The sequence below is a fragment of the Arachis ipaensis genome, chromosome B9, assembly GCF_059453495.1.
Source record: "Arachis ipaensis isolate K30076 ecotype BB chromosome B9, ASM5945349v1, whole genome shotgun sequence".
Classification (NCBI taxonomy): domain Eukaryota; kingdom Viridiplantae; phylum Streptophyta; class Magnoliopsida; order Fabales; family Fabaceae; genus Arachis; species Arachis ipaensis.
In genome coordinates, this window is record NC_142444.1 from 58,308,777 (window position 1) to 58,332,514 (window position 23,738).

General features: G+C 36.1%; 2 non-coding genes across 2 annotated transcripts; one reads left to right on the plus strand and one right to left on the minus strand.

Annotated features, from left to right (window-relative positions):
• The first annotated feature begins 239 nt into the window (after positions 1-239).
• Positions 240-343, plus strand: LOC148544774 (small nucleolar RNA R71). Its single transcript, XR_015900802.1, has one exon. It is a non-coding gene; the product is annotated as a small nucleolar RNA R71 (small nucleolar RNA).
• Positions 344-22,625: 22,282 nt separating this feature from the next.
• LOC148544775 (small nucleolar RNA R71) lies at positions 22,626-22,733 on the minus strand. Its single transcript, XR_015901723.1, has one exon. It is a non-coding gene; the product is annotated as a small nucleolar RNA R71 (small nucleolar RNA).
• Between the last annotated feature and the right edge of the window lie 1,005 nt (positions 22,734-23,738).

The following is a 23,738-nucleotide window of genomic DNA, read 5'->3' on the forward strand; positions in this document are numbered from 1 at the left end:
TTTGAGCTAGAATAGTGTCCACACCTTCCAACTCCAGTACACCTTTTCTCTGGGCTGGTTGGCGTTTTCTTTGATAAGCAAAGAAGTATTGATTGTTTGCCACCATATCTATGAGGTTTTGGGCTTACTCTGCTGTCTTCATTAGTTGCAATGAACCTCCTGCTGAATGATCTAATGCTTCCTGAGCTTTCATAGTCAACCCTTCATAGAAATTCTGAAGTATGTCCCATTCATTGAACATTTCAGGGGGGCATTTTTTAATCAAGTCCTTGTATCTCTCCCAAGCCTCATAGAGGGATTCTACATCCATCTGTGTGAAGGTTTGTACCTCTATCTTCAATCTAATAATTCTTTGATGTGGGTAGAACTTGGCTAAGAATTTACTCACTAGATCCTCCCAGCTAGTGATGCTTTCTTATGGAAAGGCTTCAAGCCATTGAGCAGCCTTGTCCCTCAATGAAAATGGAAACAGCAAGAGTTTATATATGTTAAGATGCACTCCATTGGATTTCACTGTGTCACAGATCCTCAGGAAGATAGATAAATGCTGATTTGGGTCTTCTAGTGGGCTTCCTCCATAGGAGCAGCTGTTTTGTACCAAAGTGATGAGTTGGGGCTTCAATTCAAAGTTCTTTGCATTGACATTTGGGATAAGGATGCTACTCCCACAATGCCTTGGATTAGCAAATTAGTAAGAAGCCAAGACTCTCCTCTGGGGTTGACCATTGTTATTGGCTACTCCCACTGGTGGGTTAGGTGGATTATCTTCCATGTCTTGGTATTCTTCTTCAGAAGTTTCTTCACCAATGACTCCCTTTCCTCTGGCTTCCCTTCTCAGCCTTCGAAGAGTTCTATCGTCACGATCACCAGAGGTGGAGACCTCTCTCCTTGCTTCTGTCATACAACCTAAACAACAAAAAACACACAGAGCACTCTGTAGCTTGAGTACAGTGAGAGTTAGTAGAGACAAAGTCTCAAATAGTTAGTGTGCTTATCAAAAAAAATAAAGAAAATCAAAGAAAAAGTGCTTAATCTAGACCACCACCTTACTTAATCATTGTCAATCTAGATCAATCCACGGCAACGGCGCCAAAAACTTGATGGGTGGAAATCAGATTCCACACCTAAACTCACCGGCAAGTGTACCGGGTCGCATAAAGTAGTAATTACTCACATGAGTGAGGTCGATCCCACAGAGATTGATGGATTGAGCAATTTTAGTTAGGTGATGAATTTAGTTAAGAAAATAGTTGATGATTTGAGTGAATTGTGATTAACAGAAGCTAAACTGCAAGTAAATAAAAGGGAGAGGGGAAATTGACAGAAAAATAAAGTGCAGAAGAGTAAATTGACTGAATCTAAGGGTGCAGAAAGATTAAATTGCATGAAACTTAGAGTGCAAGAAAGTAAATGAACTGAAACTTAAATTGCAAGAAAAGTAAATAGCTAAAACTTAAAGTGCAAGAAATGTAAATTTGCTGAATCTAAATTGCTGAGAAATGTAAATTGTTTGAAGAGTAAAAGGATTTGGGTGCTGGGATTTGAAACTGAACAAGAAATTGTAAACTAAAGTAAATCAGAAGCTCTGATATGAAGAATCCAGATCTGGATCTCAGTAGCAAAGACAGAAATGGAAAATTGCTTCGAGAAATACAACAGCAAGAAAACTTGATTTAATTTTGAAATTCTTAAAGAGAAATTGAAGATCGAAGAAGAGTAAAGAGATTAGAAAGTAGATCTAGATCTCAAGTGCTCTATTGATCAAACAGAAAAGTAATTACAGAAGAAAAATTAAATGAAAATAGCAAATGAAATTAGATCCAATTCCTTAATTCTCAGAATTATGCAGAAGAAGAACAAAGATGAATTTCAGATCAAGAATTGAAACAGAATTTCTTCAATCTTAATCCAAAATTCAAAAAACAGAAAGTAGAATTTGCCGAAGCAAGAACAATAAGAAAGAAAACTCAGATCTCAATCCCAATTCCCAAAATCAAAATGAAAGCTCAAGTCAAAACTAAAATTGAACTAAACTGTAAAATATAAAAGTGAGGAAAAAAAAGGTCCTTCTACAAATCAAATTAACTCCTATTTATACACTTTCTAATTTTTGGTTTTTAGGACTTGGAGTGGGCTTTTCAAATTGGTGAAGAAGTTGATCCAAAATTGGCTTTTGATTGAAAGTGGACCAAGGGTCCTAGCTCTAGTGGAGCGCTCAGTGAAGTTAAATAACGTAGCGCTCCCTTGCTTGTGTTAAGCCCTTCGAACCAGGCTTCATACATAGCGCTCAGTTTGGCAAGGCAACGTAGCGCTACTTTGTGCGCATGCCTTAATGAGCTTGGACCTCTCTTCGAACCTTGCTAGCTTCATTTTCTAGCAATTTCCTCAAGCCAAAGTAGCGCTCAGGGAGATGAACCAATGTAGCGCTCCCTTGTGCTTAAGTTGGTCTCCCTCTTCGAGCCTTGGCCGTTTCATTTTGGGAGTTCCCTTGTAATTTAGCGCTCATTCTATGCCTTGTGTACATGGTTTCGATTCCTGGCTGCCCCATTCATGAGTGTTGCGCCTTATTTTTATCTTGATGGGAGCCCAAAAACATTGATTGATTCAACGTAGCGCTCTCTTCATTTAAGTGCTGGGCTTTGATGTTGGGCGCTCAGTTTGAACACACAATGTAGCGCTATAATTTTGTCTCTTGGTGGGAGCTTTAGTGCTCCCAACTAGCGTTCAAAGAGTGAATGCTCCGCTCAAATAGAGAGCGCTATGCTTGGTTCCGTGAGTGCAACGCTTTTATATCCTAAGACACGCTTTGATAAGGCACGCTTTCATGGCCTTAGTGAGCTTGGACCTCTCTTCGAACCTTGCTAGCTTCATTTTCTAGCAATTTCCTCAAGCCAAAGTAGCGCTCAGGGAGATGAACCAACGTAGCGCTCCCTTGTGCTTAAGTTGGTCTCCCTCTTCGAGCCCTGGCCGTTTCATTTTGGGAGTTCCCTTGTAATGTAGCGCTCATTCTATGCCTTGTGTACATGGTTTGGATTCCTGGCTGCCCCATTCATGAGTGTTGCACCTTATTTTTATCTTGGTGGGAGCCCGAAAATGTTGATTGATTCAACGTAGTGCTCTCTTCATTTAAGTTCTGGGCTTTGATGTTGGGCGCTCAGTTTGAACACACAATGTAGCGCTATGATTTTGTCTCTTGGTGGGAGCTTTAGTGCTCCCAACTAGCGTTCAAAGAGTGAACGCTCCGTTCAAATAGAGAGCGCTATGCTTGGTTCCGTGAGTGCAATGCTTTTATATCCTAAGACACGCTTTGATAAGGCATGCTTTCATGGTTCTTTCTTCTCTTCACCATTTCTTCACCTACAAGTAATCAAACTAACCAAACAAAGCATCACCAAATTCACAAGATCTCTGCATCATTAAAAAACCAACTAATTCTAGCTTAAACCTCATGATTTTGTGGCAAATAATTGATGGTTGATTGAATTGACATAACCATGCAAATCCACTCTAAATCACTTACTTATAATGCAAGAAAGTGCATAAAACCTAATGAAACAAGTGAAAAATGCTTGAAAAGCTAGCATAAGATGACTTGTCATCAGCCGCACACCCCTCAGGAGGCGACGACCCTTCACACCCGACTTGACTGAGCATCGAGGATGATGCTATGATATAAGTGTGGGGAGGTCGCCATCTCTGGCGGATCTTATTTTGGTGAACTATTTTAGACTTTTTATCCTATTTCTGCCTTATTTTGTATTTTTGTTTTATTTTATTTTATCTTATTTTCCTTTCAGTACTTGCACATTCTCTTTTACTGTACTTTTATTTATTTTTACTCTGTTACATTTTGCACTTTGGGCTGTATATATCTTAGATATTTAGCTTAAATTGCACTCTTAGATTATTAGTTGTGATATAGAAAAAAGTGGATTATCAAGTTTAGTTTATCCTTTTAGCATATGAGAATTTGGTTTAATTGAAAATAGAGAGTAAACTAGAAATTTTAAGTTTTTCATAATCACAACAATCCACTTAGCATATATATATAGTAATAAATGTTGGTCAATTAACGACATTTTCAAGGAATATATTTACTTTTATAAAAGCCATTTAAAGATTCACATTGATTTGAGTTGAAACTCTTTATTCTTACTTGCATGATATACATAACTGATATATGGTTTGTGAGCCAAAGAACACACAACCTGTGAGATTTGAGCTTAATTACATGGTTACATTATTTAGCCATAATATTTTATTCTTGTGTGTTTTCTTCTCTATAATTGCAATCTTTACTTTTGTTCCATTCTATATGTCCAATGTTTAGTATGTTTACATGCTTGCATATGATTGAGGCCATTATTTTATTAACTCACTTATCCTAAATAGCATACCCTTTCAATCACCTTTGTTAGCCACCTTGAGCTTTTTAATCCCCATTTATTCTACACTTTACAACATCACTAGCCTTAAGCAAAAAAACAAATTAATTATCCCGAATTGAATCTTTGGTTAGCTTAAGATAGAGATTATGTATCAATTAAGTGTGGGGAACCGTGGAAACTTGGGTAGATAGGAAAGTATTGAATTGACAAATTATTTAGAATTTGGGTGCATGCTCATGTGAAACCAAAATAATTAAATTACCATGTGCATTGATATGTTATGTTTATTTATAAAAAAATTCCTATAATTAAATAAATAAATAAGGGGATAAAATTACCCCAGTATTAAGAGATCAATGCATATGTAATAAAATTAAAAATAATTTGGTACATGAGTGTGTGATGAGAAAGTGAGAATTATGGGTAGCTAGGCATAATTTTAGAAGTACATAGAATATGTGTATGTTAGGTAAAAATTTAGGCTAATCAAGGATTCAATTTATAAGCTCACTTGGCCACACATATATCCTCACCTTTGCCTTAACCCCATTACAACCTTGAAAAGACCTCATGATGTTTGCATTTGTGCATTAAATATTTGTTGATTAGTTGGATGAAGAACAAAGTCTTAGAAAGCATGACTAGAGAAGAGTTGAGTGATAAACCCCAAACACTGAGTGATTAGAGTGCATATACAAATCCAGTGAGGGTTCAATAGCCCGTCTCCATATGTCCATGTTTGATCACTATTTGTCTTGCAATTTTGTGAACTCTTTTGATTAACTTAACTCAATTGTGAATATGTTTTAATATGATTTAACCCTTGGTTGTGCATATATGATTCCTTGAAAAGTTTGACTCAATTTAACCATATGTAAGCTCTATATATATATAGGTGGATAGTAATTAGAATTGCATGATTCATTTAGATAGCTTGTATTTAGATAGATTGCATTGCATAGATTCCACCATTTTGCCTTCACTCTTTTTCAGTTTCTCTTGAATTTAGCATGAGGACATGCTAATGTTTAAGTATGGGGAGATTGATAAACCACTATTTTGCAGTTTATCTTGTGCTCATTTGAGTGGTTTTTTATTAATCCCTTTGCTCACTTATTCATATAATTTGCATGGTTTTACAATTCTTTCTTAATTCTGTGATATAGTTGAAAACATGTCTCCTAGGCCTTAAAACTGCGAATTTTAATTATCCTTTATTACCATTCGATGCCGTGATCTGTGTGTTAAGTATTTTCAGGCTTTATAGGGAAGGAATGGCTTAGAGGACAAAAAGGAAACATGCAAAAATGGACGGAATGCGAGAAAATGAAGTTCTGAGAAACTGACAGTGACGCGCACGCATGGACGACGCGGTCGCGTGCCTAGCGCAGAACACGAGCGACGCGTATGCGTGAATGACGCGTATGCGTGACAAGGAAAATCACCAAATGACGTGCACGCGTGACAGATGCCACATGCAGAAAGTTACGAAAAGTGCTGGGGGCGATTTCTGGGCTCCTTTTCGGCCCAATTCCAAGCCTGGGAACATAGAATAGAGGCTGCAGAATGGGGGAATCATAGACTATTCATTCATTATTCACAATTGGAGGTTTAGATGTAGTTTCCAGAGAGGGAAGCTCTCTCCTCTCTCTAGGTTTTAGGATTTTAGATTTCTCTTAGTTTTAGGATTACTTCTTCTCAATTCCAGGTTCAATGTTTCTTTAATTTAATTTCTCTTCTACTTTTATTTGTTTTAGCTTTCTAGTTTATTTATTTTCCTTGTTGATTACTTTATGTTGACAATTTGATTTATGAACTCCATGTTGGATTGAATTTCTTATTCAATGCAATTTGAGGTATTTCATATTTATGATTTTAATTTAGCTTTATACATTCTTGGCTTGAATTGATTAATTGCAGACACTTGAGTTATCAAACTACTTTGTTGATTGTTAATTGAAAATTGCTGGATGATTTGGATACCTCTAAAGCTAGTCTTTCCATAGGAGTTGACTAGGACTTGAGAAATCAGATTGATTAGTCCACTTGACTTTCCTTTATTTAGTAAGGGTTAACTAAGTGGGAGCATTGGATAATTCTCATCACAATTAATAAGGATAACTAGGATAGGACGTCCAGTTTTCATATCTTGCCAAGAGTTTTTTTCTTAGTTATTAATTTAATTTCTTGCCATTTACATTCCTTGTTCAACCTTTCAAAACCCCAAAAAGATACAATCTCATAACCAATAATAAATACACCTCCCTGCAATTACTTGAGAGACGACTCGAGGTTTAAATACTTCGGTTATTATTTATTGGGTTTACTTAGTGACAAACATGTTTTTGTACAAAAGGATTCTTTGTTGGTTTAGAAACTATACTAGCAACGAGAACTTATTTGTGAAATTCTTTACTGATAGAAATCCGATCGTCAAGGAGCATGAAAAATAGAGCTTTGGAGCATTGGCATCGACGTGCACGCGTGGGAGCTTGGATCTGGGATAGGCGCGCAAAAGTGGACGCAATGGCTAGGCAGAATTCTCATCGACGCATACGCGTGCTTGACGCGTATGCGTGGATCGCAAAAACCCAGACGACGCGTACGCGTGACCCACGTGTACGCGTGACGCTCGGCACGTGACTTTATTATTGAAATCGTGGCTGGCAATTTCTGAGGAGCTCCAGACCCAGTTTGAGATGAATTCTGGAGGGAAAAGACCCAAGGGATCAAGGATTGAAGGGAGGATTCACACATTACACATTTTTAGCTAGTTTTTGGAGTTTATGTTTCTAGAGAGAGAAACTCCAACTTCTCTCTAGGTTTTGGCTTTCTCAATTTCAATTTCACTTGGATCCTTTGGTTAGATCTGAATTTAATTCAATTTTACATTGTTCTAATTTGTAGATCTCATTCTTCTACTCTTATTTTAGTGTTCTTGTTACTCTAGCATTGTAGATCTTGGATTTGGATCTTGTTACTTTGATTTCTATTAATACATTGAGGAATTTCATGTTCATTGTTGTTAATTGCTTGATTGTTGTTATTTGTTTGTAGTAGATAGCTTCAATTCAAATTCTCTTCTTAATTTCATGATGTCTTTCATTATTGCTCACCAAGTGCTTGAGAAAATGACAACTATAGCTATGGAGTAGATCTTCACTCTTGGCTTGGGTTTGGGTTATTGGAGACACTTGAATTGTCAATACCTTTTGTTGATTGAGAATTGGAAATTGCTAATTGATTTGAATGACACTAACTCTAGTCTTTCCTTGGGATTTGACTAGGACTTGTGGACTCAAATTGATTATCTCCACTTGACTTTCCTTCATAGTTAGAGATTGACTAAGTGAAGCAATAACCAATTTTTGTCACAATTGTTGGAGGCAATGAGGATAGGAATTCCAATTCCCACCCCTAGCCAAGGATTTTATATTGATTGATTGTCATTCACCCTTGCTTGATTTGAATTCTTGTGTCCCTTAGTCTCATTGTTACTTGTTCATTATTTTAATTCAAGTCTATTTACATTTCTCGAATTCAATCTGAAAACACCAAGAGAACTCCTAACAAATGATGTGCATCTTAAGGCAACTCCTAGGGAGAACGGCTCGAGACTAATACTCTTGGTTATTGATTTGAATTGTGGACACACATTTTCTATGTTTGATGTGTTATAGCTTGTTGGTTTAGACTATACTCACGACGGAATTTATTGGTAAAATTCTATACTGACAAAATATCGCGCATCATTCTCCTGTTGGTCCATCGAAGACAAAGGGCGATTAGAAATAAATTTAAAAAGACTCAATGCTAAGTAAATTGTATTGTGGTGTACCAATGATATATTAGAGTACCTTTGTCTCAGCTTTGGCGTGATACTCAAGGAACCACCTCCAATGCTCTCGATCAATTCCCGACGGATGCTGCTCAATATTTTGTTCCATCGTGAATGTTAGCTCATAAAAATCACCATACAACCTCAGCCTTCCTTCCTTCCAAGACTTCCCCATACTTTTCAAAATATTTTTCTTGATAGTTCCTTCACTATCTTCATTAAAGTGGAAAATTTGCTATACAAATAATACAATTTGTCAATAATTAGAAAGATAAGTAGAGTTGATTCAACATGGATATATACTTTTACCTTGACACATTCGTTATAAACCATGTCTTTAGTGGTAATCTTATGCCAACTTTCCTTACAGAAGATAGAAAATTTTCCATAGTCAGATCCTAACAGACCAAGCACGCCACTCAACAGTTCAGCTTCGTCTCCAATTGCTTGCTTTGAGTTGTTGAACCTGAGCACGACCTATCTCCCGTTAGGCCATTCCAGAGCCTCCCTCACGCTTATTCTTGCCGGCTTGATTGTGCTGTCAGAATCTATAAGCCAAATATAATACCTTATATGTGTATCCGTTGTGGACAGAATGCGAGAAAATTAATATATAACATATATTCTAAATCATGTTGACCAAAGAAAAAATATTAAATACGTTACCGATGATCTTAACTTCCCAAAACTCTGTAGTTTTACGACCTTTGCGACTCTGAGATATAGGATTAACAAAAGGGTCATCAGCTTCTTGATCAAGAGAATCTACATCATGTGCATCAGCTGCCAAGTTTACGTGGCCTGGCTCCGAGTCCTGACTATTATTTGTGCTCCTTTGGGGAGCATGCCTTGGTACACTGCGCGGCGGAAGGAAAGGGAGTGAAGTTGGAGGTACACTATCACCGCTGTTCGGGAGAATTTGCATCGCGGTGGGAAGCCGAAGCCGGAGGCGGAGCTGTTTGAGATTGCTGACATCCTGGTCCTAATTTTTGTTTTTTTGTGTAACGACCTTTCCTAGCTATCTTAAAGGATATATCCGTTAAAAGTCTGCAAGATATCCGTTAAAATCAATGAAAGTAAATCTTTACTTAATATTAATATAAGGAGCATTTATTATTATTGGGTTCAACCATTCAAGGAATGGATCCTAACACAGGAATTAGTTAACAAGATAATGAAGTGGGCTTGAAAGAATGCCCTTCGTAAACACAAGAATAAACAGTTGAAAAATAACAAAGCACCTAATATATTTATCCATAATATGGTTACGGTAACACACATTCAAATAATCCACACAAACAGGCTCCTATAAAAAAATTACCTATTAATTAAATACTCACCTTCAAGGTAAGCTTTATAAGGTGTTAGTTAATGATTATTTAGAACATTACTAAGTAATCAAGAAGAACTCTTGGTTCATGAAATTAATAAACAACCATAAGTGAAGATGACAGCTGAAGCAAGATTAACCATCAAAATCAGGGAATTCAGTCATTTATACAACACAAATCCCAAATCTCAAAGTGAAATTGATTCAACAACATTGCAAAGTGATTAGATAATGTTTGGTTTCAGCAGTGCACTAAATAAAATTACTTTGATTATTCTGCTCAGGTATTCAAGCTTTTCTTGCACAATGTTGTGTATATGGACCTAGCCAGCAAGATATATACTCACATTAATAATTGAGGAATTAATGCTGTTGAACTAATTTTGATTAGCGTCCAATCTTAAAAGACAATATCAAAACTAGTACAATAATTTAGATAGGGTGAACTGGATATACATCTAGGTTTAAATTCATTATATACTACAAGTAGTAGTGATTTAGATTAAAAGCTGGACATTAAAATTATATATAACATCCAGTCACAGCAGTCCAATTACTATCTAAATCCTGCTCCTGGATTTTACCACAGCCCTGGGAGCTGCACAATAAAGAAAAATCACTTAGCCCAATTTTATACCACATTAATTGGTGTATTAACCATATTTACTGGTGTATATTGACTAGTTTGATGATTATTGAGTAATTCTTAGAGAACCAAATCACAGCACGAACTACTAATAGTTTCACACTTCATTGATCATAGGAAAAATTTCTTTTCAAACATAAACTAGCAATACACTCAAATTAACCATCTTAGCAAATACCACCTATTGGGCTATAATCACTAACGTAGCTTCAAATAATGGAGTGGGATTTCATCAAAAAATGAGACATGAGTAATTAGGAAAACCATAAAATTCGTTATCATGATAGGACTTGGATCAAATTTCTCATCTCATTAAATATTATCAAATTTGATCAAAAGATAGAGCAGCATCATACAATTATCGAAACATGCACAACCTTCATATGCAATAAAAACACCTACCAAGGACACAATATAACATCACAAATTGAAAGAAACTCTTGTGATTACCGCAGCAGAGAGGACGATATAACAGCTGGACCGAACGGACGAGCTAACAGCAGAGAGGACGACCTAACAACGTGGGCAGAGACAATGAGGTGCCAGAGCATGAGAGGTGAGAGCTCCTCTTAGGGGGTGGTGGCTTCGTTCACTGTATTCAGGGCTAAAGGCTGTGAGGCAGGGCTAGGGTGTATAAGAATTGAGAAGAAGGGGGTGGGACACAGATGATGGGGTATTATATATGAGGAGTTCTCAAATTTCGCGAGTGTTTGAAATTGTTGATATTAAACCAAATCCCTAATTTCGAATGTTAGAGGGAATTAATAATATTAATTCTAATAATAATAATGTGAACAACAAAAGTAATAGTAAGTTTAATAATATTTACTCCAATGAGTATATATTGCCAAAAAAACAGGACGATAATTGGGAGGAATATAGTTTGAGAAATCTAAAAAACCAAAAAATTAAAGAACCTAAATTTAGTGTTGATATTTTAAATTTTAAAATAATAATAATAATAATAATAATAATAATAATAATAATAATAATAATAATAATAATAATACGGTATGTGGGTTAATAATAATAATAATAATAATAATAATAATAATAATAATAATAATAATAATAATAATAATAATAATAATAATAATAAAATTTGACCTTTTATCAACAACTTTTTTCATTCTTGTTTTTCAGTTAACTTTAAATTTAACATTTAAATTTAGCCCTCTCTAGCTTTTGATTCCTTTAAAATTAGCAATCTATGTTTTGATTTTAAAATTAGTAATCTACTGGTATTTTTAACCGTAACTACATTAGGGGAATAATAATCTTTTAAAATTGTATCGGTTTTGTATGGATAATATAGATTATAGTACAAAAGATTTATAGAATCAACTACTTTTATAAAAAAAATCGTAGGGGACAAAAGTCCCCGTCGGCTAAGAAGACCAGGGTCTCCGTAGAAAAAATATCAAGTAATAAGATTTATAGTTATTTTTCTCATGTGAAAGAGTTTGATTTATTACTAATAATTATTTTTAATATTAGTTTGTTACAAATATGAAATGATTTAACTTGTAAACTTTTGGTTAGGTGTTGAGTCTGTAGTAAAAATAAAAATAATTATTTTTTCTGCTTGCTATTTAAAAATAATATTTTTTCTATCTCTATATATAAAAATATAATTAGATATAGTATGAAAAAAATTATATTGATAGTTATAAAATTGAGTCAAATTTGTCAAATTACTTGCATAAAATATAAATTACCAATTATATATAGAGTGGAAAGAGTAGAGAGAAATAGAAAAAGAAAAGGAGATAGATGATAGAAATTAAGAAGGGAGTTTATTAATTGTGGAGGGAAATATTTATGGAGAGAGGTAGACGAGAGAATTTAGGAAGAGAGTTTATTTATAATAGAAAAAAATTACCATTTGTACCCATGAATTTTGCGAACGCTGATAAAAGTACCCATCAAACAAGAAAACTAACGTTGTACCCATGAAAGATGGAATCCGTGTGACAACAGTACCCAAACTGTGATTTTTCGTTGACTTTTTAATAAAATTCCCAAATTATCCCTTCTATCTTCTTCCCCAAATTCTAAATTTCACAACCCTCATCCTTCATCTTCCTCTACTGCTGCCAGCCACCAAAATATTAAAAAGATTAAAAACTGTGGATTATTAATTATCTAAGGTTATTGTTCAAATATTATGGATTTGTAGATCTGGTGTAGAAAAAGAAAAAGAAGTTTGAAATTAACAAAAAAAAATCATACATTTTGGTTTCTTGGTGTCACTGTGGGAACAAGAGACGCAGAACCAAGAGCCTTTGGGAATGGAAGGAAGGATAGGTCGGAGATAGAAGATGTGATAGCCTCAGTCGCATTTGTTGCAGAGGAGAAGCTTCGTTGGGAATTCACCAGAGGAGCAGTACTTGCTGATAATGTCGTCGTCGAAGGTGGGCTTGGGAGTGTGGGTCCTTCCTCACCCTGCATTCCCCTGGCCATGTCTTCGAACAACAATATTCAGGTTGAAGAGGTTGAAGAGTTTGACAAGGGTATTCTTTCTTAGTGTTGTTGTTGCATCCGAAGAAGAAAGAAACAACAAGGTGATGAGCGGATAATTTATACGCTTTTTGACATTGTTTTTAGTATGATTTTAGTAGGATCTAGTTACTTTTAGGGATGTTTTTAATAGATTTTGTGTTAAATTCACATTTCTGGACTTTACTATGAGTTTGCGTGTTTTTCTGTGATTTCAGGTATTTTCTGGCTGAAATTGAGGGACTTGAGCAAAAATCAGATTCAGAGGTTGAAAAAGGACTGCTGATGTTGTTGGATTCTGACCTCCCTGCACTCAAAGTGGATTTTCTGGAGCTACAGAACTCGAAATGGCGCGCTTCCAATTGCGTTGGAAAGTAGACATCCAGGGCTTTCCAGCAATATATAATAGTCCATACTTTGGCCAAGAATAGACGACGTAAACTGGCGTTCAACGCCAGCTTTCTACCCAAATCTGGCGTCCAGCGCCAGAAAAGGATCCAAAACCAGAGTTGAACGCCCAAACTGGCACAAAAACTGGCGTTCAACTCCACAAATGGCCTCTGCACGTGCAACACTTAAGCTCAGCCCAAACACACACCAAGTGAGCCCCGAAAGTGGATTTATGCATCAATTACTTACTCATGTAAACCCTAGTAGCTAGTTTATTATAAATAGGACCTTTTACTATTGTATTAGGCATCTTTGGACGCCTGGTTCTTAGATCAGAGGGGCTGGCCTCTCGGCCATGCCTGGACCTTTCACTTATGTATTTTTAACGGTAGAGTTTCTACACTCCATAGATTAAGGTGTGGAGCTCTGCTGTCCCTCAAAGATTAATGCAAAGTACTACTGTTTTTTATTCAATTCTTCTTATTTCTCTTCTAAGATATCCATTCGCACCCAAGAACGTGATGAAGGTGATGATTATGTGTGACGCTCATCATCCTTCTCCCTTATGAACGCGTGCCTGACAAACACTTCTGTTCTACATGAAATAAGCTAGAATGAGTATCTCTTAGATCTCCTAACCAGAATCTTCGTGGCGTAAGCTAGAATGATGGCGGCATTCAAGAGAATCCGGAAGGTCTAAACCTTGTCTGTGGTATTCCGAGTAGGATTCAATGATTGAATGACTGTGACGAGCTCCTAACTCGCGATTGCAGGGCGTTAGTGACAGACGCAAAAGGATAGTAAATCCTATTCCAGCATGATCGAGAACCGACAGATGAATAGCCGTGCCGTGACAGGGTGCGTGAGCATATTATTCACTGAGAGGATAAGATGAAGCCATTGACAAGGGTGATGCCTCCAGACGATTAGCCGTGCCGTGACAGGGCATTGGATCATTTTCCCGAGAGATGACCGAAAGTAGCCATTGACAGTGGTGATGTATCACATAAAGCTAGCCATGGAAAGGAGTAAGACTGATTGGATGAAGATAGCAGGAAAGCAGAGGTTCAGAGGAACGAAAAGCATCTCCATTCGCTTATCTGAAATTCCTACCAATGATTTACATAAGTATCTCTATCCCTATTTTATTATATAATATTCGAAAACACCATTATCACTTTATATCTGCCTGACTGAGATTTACAAGGTGACCATAGCTTGCTTCATACCAACAATCTCCGTGGGATTCGACCCTTACTCACGTAAGGTATTACTTGGACGACCCAGTGCACTTGCTGGTTAGTTGTATCGAAGTTGTGACAATTATGTATTGAGATCAGCGCACCAAGTTGCTCACGTTGCCAGGGATTGTTTGAGCCTGGACATCACAATTTCGTGCACCACAAGGGTAATGATGTTAAAGTTGATTTGGATTTAGATTTGGAGAACAAATTAGGATTTGAATAAAGAGAGATGAAGGTTGAGGATAAAGGTTGGAGGAAGACATCAAGTGCTTGGGTCTTGAGGTAATGGTGACTGGAGGTGGCAGAGGAAGACGAAGGATGAGGGTTGTGAAATTTGGAATTTGGGGAAGAAGATAGAAGGGATAATTTGGGAATTTTATTAAAAAGTCAACGAAAAATCACGGTTTGGGTACTATTGTCACACGGAACCCATCTTTCACGGGTACAACATTAGTTTTCTTGTTTGATGGATACTTTTGTCAGCATTCACAAAATTTATGGGTACAAATGATAGTTTTTTCCTCAAATTTAATAAGAGTGTGTGAGACATTTTGTCATTAAATTAGATAATAATATATAATATAATATAATATATAGATATATTTTAATTTTAGTTTTAATATTTCAATTTTAATTTTAATAGGATTAAAGAATGTCATGTTGCACATCTTGCTTGTCATTTATAGTTAGTCAATGATAATGATATATAAAAGAGATAAAAAGTTGAAATAATGAGAGGGATAGATAAAGAGAGAGGGAGAAGGGGAGAACTCTTTTGCATCTAATGCTCATAATTATAATAATAAGTATATGTGAAAGATCTGTAAAATAGTAGACCCAATGGCCTTGAATGTGGCACAAAATATAATGATAAACCCAATCCATAGAATTATTCACATTAATAAAAGTAACCAATGTACCAATCAACTCTAAATATCAGATTCCCTATATACTCCAATATGATAAGGTGTCCAACAAGAACATTCTTGATTAACAATCTGAATAGTGATAAAGTCATGACAAAATCAGCAAACAAGTGACGATCAATCCTAGTCAACCTGACAAGAATTTCTTCAACTATTGTAAAGCACTGTCCTCAAGGACTCAAATATCGTTGTGCCCACATAGTCAAGTGCCACGCATTCTTCTTCCCAGGAGACATTCCACTATAGGGATATTCATTCTCTTTTGGCATTTTATTGAGGTCGTAGGACAGCATAGAAGCGTTTTGTCTAGCAGAATCTGCCTCATCAGAGCCATCAGAAGATACAACGTCCTCTTTCTCCATTGAATCTGGAACCACTTCCCCCAGTTCTTTAGATGCCTCCTAGATCTGCGATCGAGATTACCCTAATAGGTACATCATAGCCAAATAATCCCAGAATATGAATCTCAAAGTGTGTGAACATAATCTTATTATACTAATAGCCAATAAGTTGTCTTTCTTACGTTCCCATAGTCGTTCAAGTTCATGTTTTATGAGTTTGAATTTCTCCCGTGCTGCAATATCCAGTTCAACGACAAGAGTATTTTCATAGCGTGCCTGCACAACACACCAAAAACAATGTCCAATTACTATTTGTATAAAAAATAATTTTGTTGGCAATAGAAGGCAGATTAAAATGCCTGGAGACTTACTGAGTTATTACTGAATGAGGTTCTGTGTATACAAGAGACATCGTGTTAGTCAGCTAAGGAGGTATAACTCAAACAAAAGCTCTCCACTCTATCTGACTACCAAACTAATAGTTAAGCTCTCCTTAACAGGTGATAAGTATAATGCTAGCTCATTAGTATAATACTAGCTTAATAATGCTAGCCTCGGTCTCACCGTGTCAGGGAACTAGTTTCTAATAATCGTATATACTATAAAAGTTCATGCACTTAAAATTCTATAGTTCAATTGATTTTTAGAAATTTCATACTATTTGATGCGTACATCAAAACCCCATAATATACGTCCCTAACAGGCTGCAAGAACACAATCTGATGGAGAGAATCCGAGGTCTGCCAGTGAAAGAAGAAAATGGGAACAAGTGTAGAAATGGGGATGAACTGGAGCATGTACAATTAAAAAATAACTATCCACCAATAACTACTCATATACAGTTCTAATCAATAATAGCTTAATCCATCAATAACCCTTAACTATCCACATATACTGGATACAACTAATACTTCCAAGCAAATGAAATAAGCCTGAAAAGCACTTATGTCTGGATGTGGTACTCGTGCTGGTGAGAATTAAATGAAGTTACAACTTACACCTTACGGATGCAGCATTGCAGTTTACCCACACTGTCCATATTAACTTGGCCTAGTGAGCTATCTTGTTACGTTCAATTAACTTAAAATAAAGATAAAAAATGATATAAGTGAACAACAACAAAAGCCAAAGGAAGTGTTTTTATATTAGTTAGTTATTCTATATGTATCTTTTCATATAATTTCTAACAAGACTTAAGTCTAAATTACATGGCGATTAGTTTATAAACACATGAATATTTACCTTCACCTCATCAAATATTTTCTGTGAGCACCACGTATCCGTACCTGTTAGAAACTGAAACCCAAATTTGGCAGCATACCTACGGTCCCATTGACGCAATTCCTAAAATATTAACATAACCACCTGAATTGGACGAATATGAAAAAGAATTTGGAATCAAATTGGACAGAAGCAATCAAAACCTTCATCATTGAGCCGGCGCATGACCAATGGCTTGAATGAGGTGTCTATGTCCAGAGAAGGTATCCAGCCATGATTGTATACTGGACTTTTTGAACCACAACTGCCTTACAAACAATGTTGCGTTGTCCAACGAATAGAAGGGAGATGCCTTGATAAATCACTATTTTATGATTTATCTTATGCTCAATTGAGTGGTTTATTTCAATTCTTTACTCACTTATTCAAACAATTTGCATGGTTCTACATTTTCCTTCCTGATTTTGTGCTATGATTGAAAACATATTTCTTTGGCCTTATATTTGCTAATATTAATCCTCTCTTATTACCATTCGATGTTGTGATATGTGCGTTAAGTGATTTTAGAGATTATAGGGCAGGAATGGCTTAGAGGATGGAAAGGAAGCATGCAAAAGTAGAAGGAATATAAGAAGTTGAAGAAATTGCTAAGCTGTCCAGCCTGACCTCTTTGCACTCAAATGCTCATAACTTGAGCTACAGAGGTCCAAATGAAGCGGTTCTAGTTGCGTTGGAAAGATAACGTCTGGGGCTTCAAAATGATATATAATTCCCTATAGTATCCGTACAGAAAAATGACATGTATGCGTGAATCACGCAGACGTGTCGTTTTGCAGAAAAACCAGCATGGCAGATTTCGTCCCCAGCAATTTTTGGGCTATTTTTGACCCAGTTCTCGGCCCAGAAAATACATATTAGAGGCTATAAAATGGGAGAATCCATCTATTCATTGAGGGAACATTCATATTCACAATTTTTAGGTTTTAGATGTAGTTTTAAAGAGAGAGAGGCTCTCTCCTCTCTCTTAGGATTTAGGAATTAGGATTTAGGTTTTTAGGATTAGGATTCCTCTCAGTTTATGGTTATTTCTCAAATTCCACGTTCAATGTTCCTTTAATTTATGTTCTCTTATACTTTTATTTATACTATTACTTTAGTTTGTTTATTTTCCCAAATTGGTTTATAGATTCCTATATTTAATTTGATTCAATACAATTCGAGGTATTTCAGATTTAAGATTTCTTTATTTTATTTATGTTACTGCTGCTTCCAATCTGAAGGCATTTTTATTCGAGTAGATTTTTTTTCTTTTGGCTTTGGTTGGGTAATTGGTGACACTTGAGTTGTCAAACTCAGCGGTTGATTGAGAATTGGAAACTGCTGATTGATTTGGATCCTTCTAAAGCTAGTCTTTTCACAGGAGTTGACTAGGACTTGAGGAATCAAATTGATTAGTCCACTTGACTTTCTTTTATTTAGTAAGGGTTAACTAAGTGGGAGCAATAAACAATTCTCATCACACCTGATAAGGATAACTAGGATGGGATTTTCAGTTCTCATACCTTACCAAGAGTTTTTCTAGTAATTAATTTACTTTATTGCTAATTTATTCTCTTTGTTCCCTATTTCAAAAACCCAAAATTCTACCTTTTCCATAACCAATAATAAATCATACTTCCTTGCAATTCCTTGAGAGATGACCCGAGGTTTAAATACTTCGGTTATAAATTTAATTTGGTTTTGTTACTTGTCACAACCAAATTTTTGCACGAAAGGATTGTTTGTTGGTTTAGAAACTATACTTACAATGCGATTATTTTTATAAAATTCTTTACTAGCAAGAATCTAATCGTCAAAATGGCGTCGTTGCCGTGGAATTGCAAATGTGTGCCTTATTATTGGTTATTGTAAATATTTGCTTTTTCGTTTCTTTGTTAGTATTTTTAGTTTTAGGAGTTTATTTTCATTAATTTTTATTAATTTTTATTTTCTTTAGCTACTACGAATTCTCACCCCTCTAGTTTTAAGTTTGGTTCTAATGTTGTTGAAAGGAATGGAAGCTATAACAGGAACATACATCAAGATCGAAACAATCAAAGATGGAAGGAGCCTGATGAGCGGATAATTTATACGCTTTTTGGCATTGTTTTTAGTATGTTTTTAGTATGTTTTAGTTAGTTTTTATCATGTTTTTATTAGTTTTTATTTAAAAATCACATTTCTGGACTTTACTATGAGTTTGTGTCTTTTTCTATGATTTCAGGTATTTTTTGGCTGAAATTGAGGGACCTGAGCAAAAATCTGATTCAGAGGCTGAAAAAGGACTGCAGATGCTGTTGGATTCTGACCTCCCTGCACTCAAAGTGGATTTTCTGGAGCTACAGAAGCCCAATTGGTGCGCTCTTAATTGCGTTGGAAAGTAGACATCCTGGACTTTCCAGCAATATATAATAGTCCATACTTTGCCCAAAATTTGATGGCCCAAACCGGCGTTCCAAGTAAACCTAAGAATTCTGGCGTCAAAACGCCAGAACTGGCACAAAAGCTGGAGTTAAACACCCAAACTGGCACAAAAGCTGGCGTTTAACTCCAAGAAAAGTCTCTACATGTGAAAGCTTCAATGCTCAGCCCAAGCACACACCAAGTGGGCCCGGAAGAAGATTTCTGCATTAATTACTTAATTTTGTAAACCCTAGGCCACTAGTTCTCTATAAATAGGACCTTTTACTATTGTATTTTCATCATGGTTCTTCCGGTTCCCTCTCTGGGGCCGAAGCCAATGACCACCATTATCACTTTTGTATTTTCAACGGTGGAGTTTCTACACACCATAGATTAAGGTGTGGAGCTCTGCTGTTCTTCATGAATTAATGCAAAGTACTACTGTTTTTCTATTCAATTCACGCCTACTTCTTCTCTAAGATATTCATTTGCACTCAAGAACATGATGAATGTGATGATTATGTGACACTCATCACCATTCTCACCTATGAACACGTGCCTGATAACCACTTCCGTTCTACATGCAAACAAGCTTGAATGTGTATATCTTGGGTTTCTAATCTAAGATTAGAACCTTCGTGGTATAGGCTAGAATTATTGGCGGCCATTCCTGAGATCCGGAACGTCTAAACCTTGTCTGTAGTATTCTGAGTAGGATCTGGGAAGGGATGACTGTGACGAGCTTCAAACTCGCGAGTGTTGGGCGTGTGACAGACGCAAAAGGATCAATGGATCCTATTCCAACATGATTGAAAACCGACAGATGATTAGCCGTGCGGTGACAGCGTGTGTAGAACATTTTCACTGAGAGGATGGGAAGTAGCCATTGACAACGGTGATGCCCAACATAAAGCTTGCCATGGAAGGGAGTATGAATGATTGGATGAAGGCAATAGGAAAGCAGAAGTTTAGGGGGAACAAAGCATCTCCATATGGTTATCTGAAATTCTCACCAATGAATTACATAAGTACCTCTATCTTATTTTATGTTTTATTCATATTTTAATTATCAATCCTCCATAACCATTTGAATCCGCCTGACTGAGATTTACAAGATGACCATAGCTTGCTTCAAGCCGATAGTCTCAGTGGGATCGACCCTTGCTTGCGTAAGGTTTATTACTTAGACGACCAAGTGCACTTGCTGGTTAGTTATGCGAAGTTGTGATAAAAGGTTGAGATTACAATTGTGTGTACCAAGCTGTTGGCGCTATTGATGATCACAATTTCGTGCACCAAGTTTTTGGCGCCGTTACCAGGGATTGCTCGAGTTTGGACAACTCACGGTTCATATTGTTGCTTAGATTAGGTAATTTTATTTTATTTTATTCTTCAGGACTTTTAAGAATGAATTCTAGAGTTTCAGATGATAATTTTATCATCACAAGAGCTAGTTGATTCCTATCAATTTAGTTGTTGTATGTCTGCTGAAGCTTGGATAGCCATGTCTAATCTTTTTATACTGAAGCTTTAGACTAACATTGCATGATTCCTGGAAATTCTTATTAAGAGTTTTGAATTCCTTTATTTTCTTTTCCATATAATTTTCGAAAAATCACAAAAAAATTTTATAAAACCAAAAAAATCAAAAATATTTTATGTTTTTATTCTTCTTGCATTTTTTGAATATATGCATTATGTTCTTCATTGATCTTCAAGTTGTTCTTGATGATTTCAGTGCTCTGATCTTTAATTTCTCTTGTTTTGTGTGTTTTGTTGTTTCTTACATGCATTTTCAAATTGTTATAGTCCTTAGTATACAAAATTCTAAGTTTGGTGTCTTGCATGCATTGTTTATTTGATCTTAGTTGCATTTTTTATTGTTTCTCATCATTAAAAATCCAAAAATATTTTCAAAATACAAAGAATTGAAGATTCAGAACATTCAGCAGAAGAATTAAACAGAAAAAGCTGGGCGTTCAAAACGCCCAGTGAAGAAGGAAAACTGGCGTTTACCCTGGCTGGGCATTTAACGGCCAAAAAGGTAGCATTTTGGGTGTTAAACGCCAGAATGGATGCTATTCTGGGCGTTTAACGCCAGGATGACACTAGAGGGAAGATTTTGTTTTTAATCCAAATTTTTTTCAAATCTTTATAATTTTTCAAAATCAAATCTTTTTTCAAATCATATATTTTCAATCATATCTCTTCAAAATCAATTTCTTTCCATTTTTTTATTTTTTTACTATTTTCGAAAATCCTTGCTACAATTAGTAATTTAATTCAAAATTTTCAAGTTGTTACTTGCCTATTAAGGAAGGATCAAATTTTAAATTCTAAAATCATATCTTCTAATTTCTTGTTAGTCAAGTAATCAACTTTAATTTTAAAACCTTCTTTTTAAAAAATTGATTTTCAATCATATCTTCTCAATCATATCTTTTCAATCACATCTTTTTCAAAAATTAATATTCAATCATATCTTTTTGATTTCTAATTTCAAAATCTTTTTCAAAATCACTTAATTTCTTTCCCAATCTTAATTTTCGAAAATCTCAATCAAATTTTCAAATTTCTTTTTATTATTTTAAAAATCTTTTACTTTAATTTCGAAAATTCTTCTCCTCTTCTTATATCCTTCTATTTAAGGGACTAACACTCCTCCTCAAGGTGCAATTCGAACTCTATCTTTCTTGATAAGTTCGAATTCTCTTCTATCTACCTTTTCTTTCTATTCTTCTTTTCCTCTGACACCTCAAGGAATCTCTATACTGTAACATAGAGGATTACATACTTTCTTGTTCTCTTCTCTTTCATATGAGCAGGAGCTAGGACAAAGGCATCCTTGTTAAAGCTGATCCTGAACCCGAAAGGACCTTGAAGAGAAAGCTAAGAGAAGCTAAAGCACAACTCTCTCTAGAGGGCCTAACAGAGCTCTTCAAGGAGGAAGAAGCCATGGCAGTCGAAAACAACAACAATGGCAACAATGTAAGGAAGGTGCTTGGTGACTTTATTGCATCTACTCCCGACTTCTATGGGAGAAGCATCTCAATCCCTGCCATTGGAGCAAACAACTTTGAGATTAAGCCTCAATTAGTTTCTCTAATGCAACAGAATTTCAAGTTTCATGGACTTCCATTGGAAGATCCTCATCAGTTCTTAGCTGAATTCTTGCAAATCTGTGACACTATCAAGACCAATGGGGTTGACCCTGAAGTCTACAGACTTATGCTCTTCCCTTTTGCTATAAGAGACAGAGCTAGGACATGGTTGGATTCACAACCCAAAGAAAGCCTGAACTCTTGGGAAAAGCTAGTAAATGCCTTCTTGGCAAAGTTCTTTCCACCTCAAAAATTAAGCAAGCTTAGAGTGGAAGTCCAAACCTTCAGACAGAAGGAAGGAGAATCCCTCTATGAAGCTTGGGAAAGATACAAGCAATTGATCAGAAGGTGTCCTTCTGACATGCTTTCTGAATGGAGCATCATAGGTATCTTCTATGATGGTCTGTCTGAACTGTCCAAAATGTCATTGGACAGCTCTGCTAGAGGATCTCTTCATCTGAAGAAGACGCCTGCAGAAGCTCAGGAACTCATTGAAATGGGTGCAAATAACCAATTCATGTACACCTCTGAAAGGAATCCTGTGAATAATGGGACAAATTAGAAGAAAGGAGTTCTTGAGATTGATACTCTGAATGCCATACTGGCTCAGAACAAAATATTGACTCAACAAGTCAATATGATTTCTCAGAGTCTGTCTGGAATGCAAGCAGCAACAGGCAGTACCAAAGAAGCTTCATTTGAAGAAGAAGCTTATGATCCTGAGAACCCAGCAATGGAAGAGGTGAATTACATGGGAGATCCCTATGGAAACACTTACAATCCTTCATGGAGAAATCATCCAAATCTCTCATGGAAGGACCAACAGAGGCCTCAACAAGGCTTCAATAACAATAATTATGGAAGAAACAGGTTTAGCAATAGCAAGCCTTTTCCATCATATTCTCAGCAATAGACAGAGAATTCTAAGCAGAGCCACTCTGATTTAGCAACTGTAGTCTCTGATCTAATTAAAACCACTCAAGTTTCATGACTGAAACAAGGTCCTCCATTAGAAATTTGGAGGCACAAGTAGGTCAGCTGAGTAAGAAAGTTACTGAACTCCCTCCTAGTACTCTTCCAAGCAATACAGAAGAGAATCCAAAAGGAGAGTGCAAGGCCATCAACATGACCCACACGACCGAACTTGGAGAGGAGGAAGAGGCAGTTATCTCCACTGAGGAAGACCTCACTGGATGTCCACTGGCCTCCAAGGAGTTCCCTCATGAGGAACCATGGGAATCTGAGGCTCACACTGAGACCATAGAGATTCCATTGAATTTACTTCTGCCATTCATGAGCTCTGATGAGTATTCTTCCTCTGAAGAGGATGAAGATATTACTGAAGAGCAAGTTGCTAAGTACCTTGGAGCAA